Source organism: Notamacropus eugenii, chromosome X (assembly GCF_028372415.1).
Source record: "Notamacropus eugenii isolate mMacEug1 chromosome X, mMacEug1.pri_v2, whole genome shotgun sequence".
Classification (NCBI taxonomy): Eukaryota; Metazoa; Chordata; class Mammalia; order Diprotodontia; family Macropodidae; genus Notamacropus; species Notamacropus eugenii.
The window spans coordinates 6,641,123-6,653,690 of record NC_092879.1 but is presented as its reverse complement, the minus strand read 5'-3'; the positions used below and the strand labels follow the sequence as shown (position 1 = coordinate 6,653,690).

The 12,568-nt window shown below is 40.2% G+C and overlaps 2 pseudogenes; both read left to right on the top strand.

The window, feature by feature from the left end:
- The first annotated feature begins 1,262 nt into the window (after positions 1–1,262).
- Positions 1,263–5,970, top strand: LOC140515847 (F-box only protein 3-like; annotated as a pseudogene).
- A 3,110-nt stretch (positions 5,971–9,080) lies between these two features.
- On the top strand, positions 9,081–10,509 carry LOC140515846 (metalloreductase STEAP4-like; annotated as a pseudogene).
- Positions 10,510–12,568: the final 2,059 nt, after the last annotated feature.

The following is a 12,568-nucleotide window of genomic DNA, read 5'->3' as shown; positions in this document are numbered from 1 at the left end:
AACTATATTATTAAAATATTAAGGTAGTCGCTGAAAAAAATAAAATGCTAAATCTATATCTTGAAAAAAAATTTTCTCCTTGACCTGGGAACTCTGGAATTTGGTTACAATAGTCGGAGAAGTTTTTCTTTTGAGATATCTTTCAGGATGTGATCAGTGGATTCTTTCACTTGCAAATAGAGGAGCAGGATTGGAATCCCAGCCCTACTGCTTACTGAGTACAATTACCACAGATGTAGCCTTACTATCTTATTCGTATACTCCCAGAGTGATGGTTCTTTTGAATTTACTAGCACTGCTCACCAGCGCCATTACTGTGCCTTAATTCACAGTGGTCAAAGCACATTCAAATTGTTGATAGTTTTTAACAAATTCCCATCAAAACTAAGATCACACTTTTTTTTAAGTTGCTCTGAGTATTGGGCTTGTGATTGGGTAATATCAGTGTCTTAGTTGAGTAATTGGTACATTGGAGGTTGAAACCAACTCAGTGGTGTCTCCATAGCCACGAATTCTTGTCCTACATCAGATGGCTTTTGTTACAATCTAGAGGCTCTTAGGTAATTTTGATACTGATGATTTGGCCTGAATTCCTACTTGCACTGAAGGAATTCATTACTTCCTTCATGTTCTAATCTCAGGACTTCATTTACCTCCATTCCTTTTCCCCTTAACCAGGAATAAACTGTCCCACAGCTTCAAATCCAATAAAAGTAGACTCTGGAATTCATCTGTGTGGAATAATAGAAGTTGAACACAACATAGAATATAACCATGAAATAATATTTGATGTCAATAAAAGAGGACATTTGAAGTATTTTTCTTCTTCCTGAACTTTAAGTAAACAGCAGTATCCTGACTGAACACGAGATACCACAAAAAGCCTGGGCTGCTGGTCGATGGCAATTAATTGATCAACAAACATTTAATATGCACCTACTTTCAATTCAATTCAATAAATTTTCATTTATCCCCTGCTACTTGCCAGGCACTTTGTGCAACCATGGGAGACTTTTGAAATTACGTTTCGTGTGTGAGGAATAGTAAGTAGGTAATTACACTAAGGTACCAAAAAAGAATTGTATATAAGGAAACCAACCAGGCAGGATACAAATTAGAATGTTAAGGGCTTTGAGTTGGCCCGCTGGCATCCCTCACCCCTTAGATATCCACTCCCAGTCTCCAAGGTCCTCAGAGAGCCACCAGCAAAGCGGATCTGGCTCTGGGCAAGGTGGACCCTGACTGGGTACCAGTGGCCGATGATGTCAGGGGTGACTTTTATGCAGCAGGAGCCTTCCTCCCGCCGACCTCGCTCCTCCCTTCTCTGGCTAGCTTCAGGTATCTCACTCAGGGACTCCTTGCTGTCAGCATCCCCACCCCATCCACCCACTGGAACTCATTTCTCCTCCCCCACAGCCCTCTCAAGCTCATTTCCCCCATCCCACCACCGCTACAAGACGACGGATCTCTCAGCAGCATTACGTGACAGTTGTCACTTCAGGAGCCGGGTACTGATGGAAAGGACCCGGGGCCCAGGAACAACGACCCTCTGCTGTGTGTCCAAGCGGCCCTCTGTCCATCTCTTCAGAACTGCTGGGCTTTGTGTGCATAAGTGCTGGAATATTTCCTCTGCATATTTTTTGCCTTTGTATCTTTTTCTCTTTCTATTCCTCTTTATGAGTACTGAACGACTCTCCTACTCATATGTGTGTGTACATGTGCATGTGTAGTGTGTGTATAGGTATATGGGTATGTGTGTATACACATATGATCATATCGTGGTATATATGGGAAAGAAGTCATAAAGTTCATTGATTTACATATCCTCTCTATTCATCAATGCATACTCATCCTTAAGACTTCAGAGTCTCCTACAGAATACATATAAAGATAGGACATATGAGTACTGATATGAATAACTAGGCAGTATAGGAGAGAATTCATACACTCACTACATAAGGAGAACATATTAATGCTCAGATGAATGAATACATAGAGTGAAGATGTAAGTACTTCGTGAGTACTTGGTCAAGTCAGTGGCCAATGGAATATAGGAATCCTCATTTCTGAGGCAATATTTTAAAATCTTCCATCATTCTTTTCCATAAGAATTTCCCTAGGAGGTAAGGTTCTTCTCCTGCCTTGCTTATGGCTGCCCTATCTCTCCATGTCCTAAGTCACTCAGATATTGCCAAAGGCACTTTTGAGACTTTCCTTTGCGTCCTCACCTGGATTTCCAGTTGAAACAGATTAAAATTCATTATTGAATATTTTCTGAGTTCACAAATGTGAGTGTTGAAGATTAGGGGCAAGTCTTTCTGTATATGAGTGTATGGGCTTGTCCCAGATTCATCCCATTCAGTGCTCCATCACTGGTGCACCAGTGTGTGGGAAAATGTGTGAGTTTGTTTCTGTATGCCTCTGTTTGTGTGCCTGTGTTTATGTCCTAATTTCCATCCCACGCCCAGGACAATCATAGCTAGCCCATTAGAATAGGTCAGGTTGGAGTATACTTTAATGGAGACCACCTCTTTCTCTATGGCGCTTTCCTTTGGGTTTCTCCTAATTATAGTATTTGCTCCAATCAGTTTGGCTCATTGATGAATGTTTATAGCTTTGCTGCTGAAACTGATCCCTTCTACTTCTGATCTGATTTTTACAAAAATTGGATTTGGTAATTGCTTCTAGAATCTTCAGGTTATTTTGAGAAGAGGACAGTCTTACAGATAGGTGTCCATGAGGTATATCTCTGCAGGTGGTGGGAGAAGCAGTCGTTCCCTTGTGGGCAGAACCCTACTGACATGCCCAGGGTGGGAAAGGATAGGGCACATGAGTTTTCACGGGGTCATTCCAACTTCTTTCCCCATCCCTGATTCCTATAGCATCCAACTGAAGCTGAAAATTCTCACCTCTATTCTGTTGATAACCTGCAACTTCCTTCCCATCAATGAAAGTCCAATTGCCACTCAGTTCCCCTTTGCCAAGCAGTTCTGAATCCCTGCCTCTCCATGGCTTGCCTCCTTGGGCCAATACTTTGCCACTACTGCCCCACTTAGCATGTCTTTCTTTACTTCCTTCTAAGTTTTCTATTGTTCTGTGCTGTGCACTCTTTAGTTTATTTTCCCCTCCCTCCCATGAAGACAACAATTAAGCATGGATGTATATACGTATATATGTATATATACACACACATATATATTCACACCTATATATGTGTGTATGTGTATACGTATATATATATATATAATGTATAAGTTTATGTATATATCTGCATATATGTATCTATAAATACATACTTATAAAAATATATGTAAGACACCTCTATGCTTATTTCCTCCTGTTTCTTTCTCTGAAGGTGGATAGCATCGTCCTTCGAAAGTACAGGTATTTCCATATTTTTCTAAATCAGCCAGCTCAGCACTTCCTATACCACAGCAATATTCCAACACAATTACAAATATCTGAGATATTGTCTAAGATAATTTTCTTCATTCCTTCTGTTCTTGGTTACATAAGTCTTATGTTTACATGAAAATTTTTATTTAAAATAGACGAAATTATTCTTTTTCCATTTCAGCAATGCTCTCGCCTTATACTATACTTTAAGGTCTGATAGTGCTGAATCTACTTCCTTTACATTCTTTTTTCCCTGTTGTCTTTGAAATTCCTGACCTTTTTTCTTCCAAATGAAAAATGTTATTACTTTTTTTTCGAAGTAAAACAAATTTTTAACAGCTTAATTGGGAAGACATTGAATTAGGAAAAAATTGTCACCTTAAAAATTATATTGGCTTTAACTACCCACGAAGAATAAATATTTCTTCAATTATTAGCGTTTAACTGCATAAAACATATTTTATATTTATGTTCACATAGTGCCTAAGTCTGTTTCAGCATATATTCACTTACATATTTTACACTGTCTAGAATTTTAATTGGTCTTAAATAGTATCAAATAATATTGCTGACAATGTAGTTTCTCTAGTTTTCACTTCTGATTTAACCTATTTTAGCCATAACCTTTTCTGAGTTTAAGATTATATTTCCTCCTTTTTTGACACTTAATTCAACTACTGCTCTTTATTTTATCTTTCTGTGTCTCTCATTTTTATACTGTTTCCTGAAAGCAATATCATGTTGAATTCCAGTTTTAATCAGCTATCTATCTGTATTTTATGGGTAAATTCATGTCATTCACATTCTGATCTACAATTACTTGTAGTGTATTTTCCACCCTCCTAATTTTCCTTGCCATCCTTCTCACCCTATGTACCCTACCCCTCCTCACTCCTCTATTTCATTTCTTCCCACTATGTGGCCATCCCATTCCTTAACCTACTAAACCCCTCTAAAATTCTCTCCCTCATCCTCTCACCCCATGCTATCCCCTTGCCCTCTTATTTCTTTCTGAATTTAGAAGACATGTTTGTATGTATGTATGTATGTATGTATGTATGTATGTATGTATGTGCATTGTTCCCTCTTTAACCCATTCCACATGAGAATAAGATCACAGCACTACCTGCCCTCCATCCTCGTAGTTAGTTGTGTATCAGTTTTTCCTTTCTTGCTCCATTTGTGTGACATGATTACTCCTTACTATCTCTTCCTACAGTTTTATTTTAAAATCTGCCTAGGCAGAGGAGCCTGAGCTGTGCCTGGAACTGCTGCCCACTGACTCCCTCCTGCTCGTATTCTCCTTCCTGGACTATCAGGACCTCATCAGCTGCAGCTGCGTGAGCCGACGATTAAACCAGCTATCAAACCATGATCCTCTCTGGAGGAGACAAGACATACTGGCTTTTGTCAGAGGCAAAAAAATAAAAAAATAAAAAAGGCAGAAGAACAAGAGTTGGAAAGCTCTCTTCAGAGACACTTATGTTGATCTGGGAAGATATAGTCAATATTACGCTACTCTTAAAAAAGTTTTGGATGACCTGGAAGGATACTTGGGGAAGAGGTGTCTAAGGATGATCGGATCTCTGAAAGACAGCGTGGAGGAGCGCGAGCTGGACGCCATGGAAGTATAGATTGGGTGCAAGCTTCCCAATGACTACTGCTCCTCTTTTCAGATCCTCAATGGGCAGAAGCTGGTGGTTCCCAGGTTGATGGGTAGCATGGCCCTTTCCAACCACTACTGCTCCAAGGATTTGCTGGCCATCGACACGGCTGCAGGTGGATTCCAGCATAGGCAGGGTCTGAAGTGGTGTCTCCAGCTCACTTTCCGCATACACACTGGGCTGAGTCAGTATATTGCATTGGAAAGTGTAGAAGGCTCCAACAAGTATGAGATCTTCTATCAGTGTCCAGACCAGATGGCTCAGAATCCGTCAGCAATTAATATGTTCATTACAGGTGCTTCCTATTCAGAATGGATTACCTCTTAGGTGCATAATGTTGCAACAGGGACTACTCATCATCAGAAACCAGATTTTCAGGTATGTTCGTGATAAAGCATGTGTGGCAACAACTGGAGACATCACAGTGTCTGTGTGCACGTCGTTTCTCCCAGAACTTAGCCTTGTTCATCTGCCTCACTATTTCTTCACTTACCAAATCAGGATTGAGATGTACAAAGATGCTTTTCCTGAGAAGACTTGTCAGTTAGACAGCAGATATTGGAGAATCACCAACGCTAAAGGTGAAATCGAAGAGTTTCAATGACCTGAAGGGGTGGGAGAGTCTGCCATCCTCAGCTCTGGCCTGGTGTATGACTACACCAACTGTACCACGTTCTCCAACACATCAGGATACATGGATACTTTTCATCTCCTTTACTACAAGGACAGGATATTCCACATGGCCATTCCACCTTCAAGGTCTCCACAACCCCAAGAAAAACCAGCCATGATGAATGTTTTGTGATGGAAGAAGATAAAGAAGAAGATTCCACAGATTCTGATGACTGTGGTGAGCCTAGACCCATCAACTATTCCCCTGGTCTCCAGCCACTGCCCTCCGCACACCTGAGCCAGCGTCTCAGTGTTTCAGAAGAGTGTAAATAAATATCATCTGTCTCTGGGTGGCAAGCTGGCATCGGGCCAAGCTGCGGTTTCTACCAGACATTTATCTTAGGAGTTGATTTGGGCTTTTTGCGTTTTCTGTAAGACGGAGGAGATGGAAGGAAAATTTTTGTTTACTTATGTTAAATGCGAAATTTGTTCTCGAGCGGCGGGGCTGATATTACTGCCTTGTTTAAAGTATTTCGCATTTGTAATACTTACAGAAATTGGGTGTGTGTAGGTGGAGATGGGGAGGGTCGTTTTTTAATATATACATGTATTGCAAATGTGGCAGCAGTAGAAAGGTAGTAGCGCAGATCTATAAGATCCTCTGCCATCTTCAATCCTTGGGTTATCGTTTCCTGCCACTGTGAGTTGTATACAGAGGAAACACACTTGTAACTAGCCCTTTTTAGCCCAGGAACATATTTTAGGGGTCCTCTCCATGTATATCCCCCGAAAACACCAGGGACCCTTCTCCCCTTGAAGACAATCCATCCTTGAATTTAATTCCCATTGCAGTCGTTTTAGAATGTGGTATACTAAAGCATATGCTGTGTTGTTCACGGCTAACTGGAGCAATCTTGGCAATAGCTCCTATAGTATATATATATATATATATATATATATATATATATGTGTGTGTGTGTGTGTGTGTGTGTGTGTGTGTGTGTGTGTGTGTGTGTGTGTGTGCATGTATATATATATATATATGTATATATATATGTAAATAAGATTTCTGCTTTTTTCTGCTTTATAAACTGTCTTAACTTTGTGAGAAGTGACAATTTTATGTTAAGCTAACTTTGTTTTCCTGAAACACAGGTTTTTTCAAAATTATCAGATTCTGAATCTGGAATGAAATCTTGCAGGTGCTTAATATCACATATTTAAAAGTTAAAAAAAAATCAACCTGTCATTCTCAGTGTAGTATATACTTTTCTTTCCAAATACCCAAATAATGATGTCAAACATAAGTGCACTGCTAATATTTTCACATACAGGGAGTAAACAATTTTTCCTGGGTACTTTATAATTGGTCTTCAATATCCACCATATTTTTCTCCTAGATTCTATATTTTGACTTTTCGATTTTGGAGATTTTCTTGTCACAAAAACCTAAAAGTCTTTGTGGTCATTAAATATCCATTTTTGTTAATTTCGGATTATACTTCACGTTGCTGGGTAAACTACCCTTGGGCATAACTCTAGCTTTTTTGCTCTATGCAATTTAATTTCGCAAGATCTAAGGTCCTTCATTGTAGCAGCTCCTAGGTCTTTCATAGTTGTGTGTATAACTTCATGATATTTATATTGCTTTCTTCGTGTTGCTTCCAAAATTTTCTGCGTTCCCTGGGAGCTTTGAAATTTGGATTTGATATTCCCATAAGTTTTCTCCTGACATCCCTTTCAGGTGGTCATCCATGGACTGTTCTTCTTTTGATGCTTTGCCTTCTTGTTCTAGAACCTCAGGGTAATTTTCCTTGATGATTAGTGTGGCATTCCGTCAAGATTCTTTTTAGTGTTATACTTTTCAGGTAGTCTGACTATGTTTAAGTTATTTCTCCTGGATTAGCATTCCAGAACATTTTTTTCTCCTGAGGAGTTGTTTCCTTTTTTCTCTTATTTCTCTCATTCTTTTGATTGTGTTTCATTATTTCTTTGTGTCTTACAAAGTCATTAGTTTCCCTTTGCCAATTCTAGTTTTCAAGGAATTATTTTCTTCCTTGAGTTTTTATTCTCTGTTTCCATATTGTTGTGCTTCTTTTCATAATTTTCTAGATGTAACAGGCAACTTTATTAGATTTACTATTATTTTTTCTAATATTTCTCAATCACTTATAATTTATAGTTTAAGCCCTTTTTAAGTCCTTCAAAGAACTGTTTTTGTGCTTGGGTTCATGTGATGCTTCTGATTGCAAAAGGAGTAGCTTTTTGGGCCCAGTATCTTCCTCTGAAAATGAACTCCAATCTTCTCTAGCCCTATCATAGCTATCTGTGGATAAGTTCTTTCTCCTTTGCTTACTCATTTTTAATTATTTATTTATATTTTATATTGTTTAGTTTTTAGCAGCTGTCAGTGTAACCAAGTTATAGTCCCAAGGTATGGGGAATGATGTCCCAAGCCTCAGGTCCTTCTTATTATTATTTTCAGAGGTCTCTCTTTGGGCTCAACCTTGGACTCTCCCCTCCTAAGTCATGGTTGGGGCTCTTAGTCAGACTGTCCTTCAACTCATCTTGTTCCCTGAGGTCCTTCCAGTGCCTGCAAACGACAGCTCTCCTCTCTGTTCTGGAACTGAAACCAGGGTCTCCGCTCCCCTGTCAGTGCCCACAGCCACCAAGGTCCCTGTCCCTCATTACTGACCTCACCAAGTATGTGCTAGTTCCTTTTGCATACAGTCACAACCCAGGACATGTCAACACAGCTGTGCTTGGTGGCCTTCAATGGTGGATGGTCCTTCAATCTTTTCCTACTCGGATTTCAGACTCCCACACTGTCAAGGAGATGAAAGTTCCTAAGACTGAGGCAGCCTTTCCACCAAGCTGCCTCCAGAGCTTATGATTTATTTATTCAGAAGAGTGGGCTTAGAGGTGTTTGCCCTTCACTCAGGTCTGAAGGTCAGGTCTTTCCTGGGGTCTTCTCAAATGTCTTAGCAGGACAAATGCTTCACCCCATGTTTAATTCTTACCCTCTAAGCCCATGATCTGTCCTTTTTTTGAGGAGGAAATTTGGAGAGTGAAAAGATTTTTACCTACTCTGCCATCTTCCTAGAATTCTTTCCCCTTTGTGACTTTAGTAAGAACAAAATGAAAGGCTCAGATTCAATCCAGCTCAGACTTTGTCTAGCTGGGATTCTATCTGAAATACTTAGGCTCCTTAAGAGTCAACCCAGTTTGGTGAATCTTTAATAAACTTTGTTTTCTTTGGCTATAAGAAGGCTTGAGTCGAATTCATTCTAGCAGGACCCAGCGTGTCGCTATTTTGTGGTGCCCAGCACCCCTAAACCTCCTCATTTATGGTTCCCTGACCAGGAATAGCTGCTAATCTCAAGTTCTTCCTCCAAGACTGGAAGTTATGGAGAAACCCTCTTTAAAGGAGACTTCTTTTGCCATGAACATGAGCTCTTCCCATAATCAAGAGACAGTGTGTGTGTGTTTGGAACGGGAGAATTTGGGAGATCACTAGGGAATAAGGTGTTTCAATGTCGCTACTCTGTGATTTATGGAAGCCAAAACCCTGGGTTATTTGGTCTGCACCCCAAATGAATTGAAGTCTTGAGCTATGCAGAAGCTGCCCAGAGGTCTGATCTTATAATTGTAGCACTCCACAGAAAACATTATAATTTTCTTACAGAGTTACTTACACAGGAACTAAAAGGAAAAGTATTGGTGGACATCAGTAACAATCTTAAAATTAATCAATATCCTGAATCCAATGCAGAATGTCTTGTGGAACTGGTTCTGGGAGCCAAAATCGTGAAAGCGCTTAACACAATCTCAGGCTGTGCTCTCCAAATATGCACACTGGATGCAAGCAGGCAGGTCTTAGTCTGTGTAGATGATAAGGAAGCTTAGCAGTGAGTGATGGATATTGGTCGTACCCTTGGTCTTACTCCAATGGATCAAGGATCTCTCAAGGCAGCCAAGGAGATTAAAAACTAGCCCCTGCAGCTCTTTCCAATGTAGAAGTTCCCTCTACAACTCTCTGCTGCCTTATGTGTTTTTTATTTTGTTTACTGTATGTTAAGAGAAGTCATCTTCCCCTACATTCATGAAGAGAAAGACAACACATTCTTCTTGGCCATTTCTATTCCAAATTGTACCTTTCCAGGATTGGCTCTCAATTTTCTTGCTTTGATTTACCTCTCTATGATTATTACTGCCATCCTAGAGCTATACCGAGGTATCAAACATAGCTGTTTCTCAAACTAGCTTGACAGTGGATGCTTTGCAGAAAACAACTCGGACTTCTGGCATTGGCCTTTGCCTTCCTCTGCTTCATGTAAGTGCTTGTGATACCCATCCGCCTTTATGTGAGATGGGAAGTGGAGCAACGGTGTGATTAGTCAGATAAAAACCAATAAGACCAATCCTTTTAATGTTACCAATGCTTGCCTCAGTGATTCTTTCCTAGCCCTGGGCATACTGGGATTTTTTTTTTATTTGTCCTTTCGGGAATCACTTCTTTGCCATCAGTCAGCAAGAGGGTCAACTGGAGAGAGTTTCGATTCGTCCAGTGCAAACTGGGTTGCCTGATACTGATCTTATGTACAGCTCACACGCTTATGTTTGGTGGAAAGAAATTCCTCAGCCCTTCCATTCTCAGATGGTACCTCCCTTCAATCTGTGTGCTAAGTCTCATCACCCCTGCATGTTATTGGTCCTGAAGTTCATCCTGGTAATGCCATGCTTCGCCCACCCACTTACACGGACCCGGCAAGGTTGGGAAAAAAACCCCAAAGTCTCTAAAAAGGCCCAGTTAGGAAATGGTAACACTGGGATGTGAAGTATCTGACCACCACTTCACCATGTCATTTTCATGGGGATTTCTCAACAATGGACTTGAATATCTCTTGTAGATTCTGCTTTTGTTTCCTAAGTCTTCCTCTTCCTCCTCTCTCCAGAGTATAAAGAGCAGGAATGGGGGAGGACTTTCTGCTAGGTAGACCCCAAGAAACCACTGGTCATCTAGAAGAAGGGGTCCACTCTCCCTTGACTTCACCTTTGATGACAATATGTGCAAGAAGTTTGATCTCTCTCCCTCCCCACTTACCTTGTCACCTCAAAGGTTTCATGATTTCACTGGGCAAATGGCAGAGCCCTCTATTGAGCCACATGGTGACTTCTACTCTCTCCATCCCACCCACCCCCAATGCATCTTGTTAGTCTTCGTATGTTGCTATAGAAAAAAAAATCTAATAACCAGCCTCTGGCATTGGTTATCTCTAGTCTTATCTAGGCTAGTCCTCATACAATACTACTCATCATCCTTGACCAAGTCCCTATTAACTTGATGAAACCTGCCAAAACTTGTGCCCTGCTGGCTTACCTTTTTAGAACCTAATATGACTTGAGTGTTAGGGAACATCGAGGAAAAGCCTTCATGGAAGGCAGATTCCCTAGCATATGTATTATTTTATAGGGAGAAACAATCTATTGTGAAGGAAGGAACTAGAATTAGAAAATTCCCACCATCTTCCCTCTGCCCCCCCCCTGAAAAAACAAAGATGGGGTGGAGCCGGATAAACAATGCCATATTGTTGTATCATGGATCACACTGGACTCATTGCTTCTGTATGTTTCATTATTTGTGTGTGTCCAAGTCTCACTCAGAGCTGACTACATGTAATATTATCCTATTACACAATCCACAGGAACACCAGTTTCTATAACTCATTAAGATTCATTCTTTTTGAAACAATGAAATAGAATAAGATAATTAAACACTGGTAGATCTAAATGGGGATTTGCTTAAGGAACACTAGGTGTTTAAGTTTACAAAAGAGAAGACAGGTGGGAGATGATAGCTGCCTTCAATTTTTTGAAGAGTTATGAAGTAGAAAAGGGATTATACAGATATATTCTTGTCTCCCAAAAGCAGAGGAAAAAGTGAGGAGAAATGTAGGGGCACAATGGTAAAAAAAAGTTTTAACAAACCACTTTAGGGGGTGAGGGGTAGTGCTTTAAGATTTAAAATACATTATTAACCATTATTTATCCGTTTCTTAAATCTGGTATAATAAAATAACAAAGTATGAAAACAAACAGACAAACAAAAAGAACAGAATTAAAAAGCAAAGAGGGACTCACTCCAGGATCAGGTAGACTACATTTGCACCATACACACTCCAGATTCTGCAAGAAGTCAGATGGCAGGAAGAAGAGTTTCATCTTAATTGGCTTTGAAGGATCAAAGATCCTAGGCAACCATATCAATAAAATTGACCTCAGTTCCACTACCTTATTTGGAAGATCTCTAGCACAAACTCTGTGACCTTGGGTAAATTCCTTTACAGCAACGGTATTCAGTGTTTTGAGGAGCTCACCCTCCCCAACCCCGAATTCACTAATTGAGCACATTCACCCTCCCTACCCCACATAGTTCCAAACACACCCAGAAATGAATGGGGACTACATTATTTTTCTTGGGAAGTGAACAATGTTTCTAGCGTCCCTCAAGTCTTGAATGTGGCCAAAAATATGCCCACACAAATGTAGTTTGATTCCAGATTTCCCCAGTCTGTCTGGGACATGAGCAATCGGTATTATCATGCTGAATACGATATGCTGAAGTCTGTACTAAAGGAAGAATTTTTGAAAGAGGCTTCCAGGCCAACCTGCCCACAGAGCTGCTCCTGTGTGAACCAGGGCTGGGCAGGGAACATAAAGTCTAATTGAGAGTCTCTGGGAAGGGATAATTGCCTGAATGGCTTCAAAACTGGAGAGGAGGAGGAGCTGGGCAAGTAGAGGAGGAGATTATCAATAATCAATTATCCATTTGATGAAATGATCAATTAAATTGTTTGATTAATTATACTTGCCTCCTGCTTTTCTCCTGATGGTTT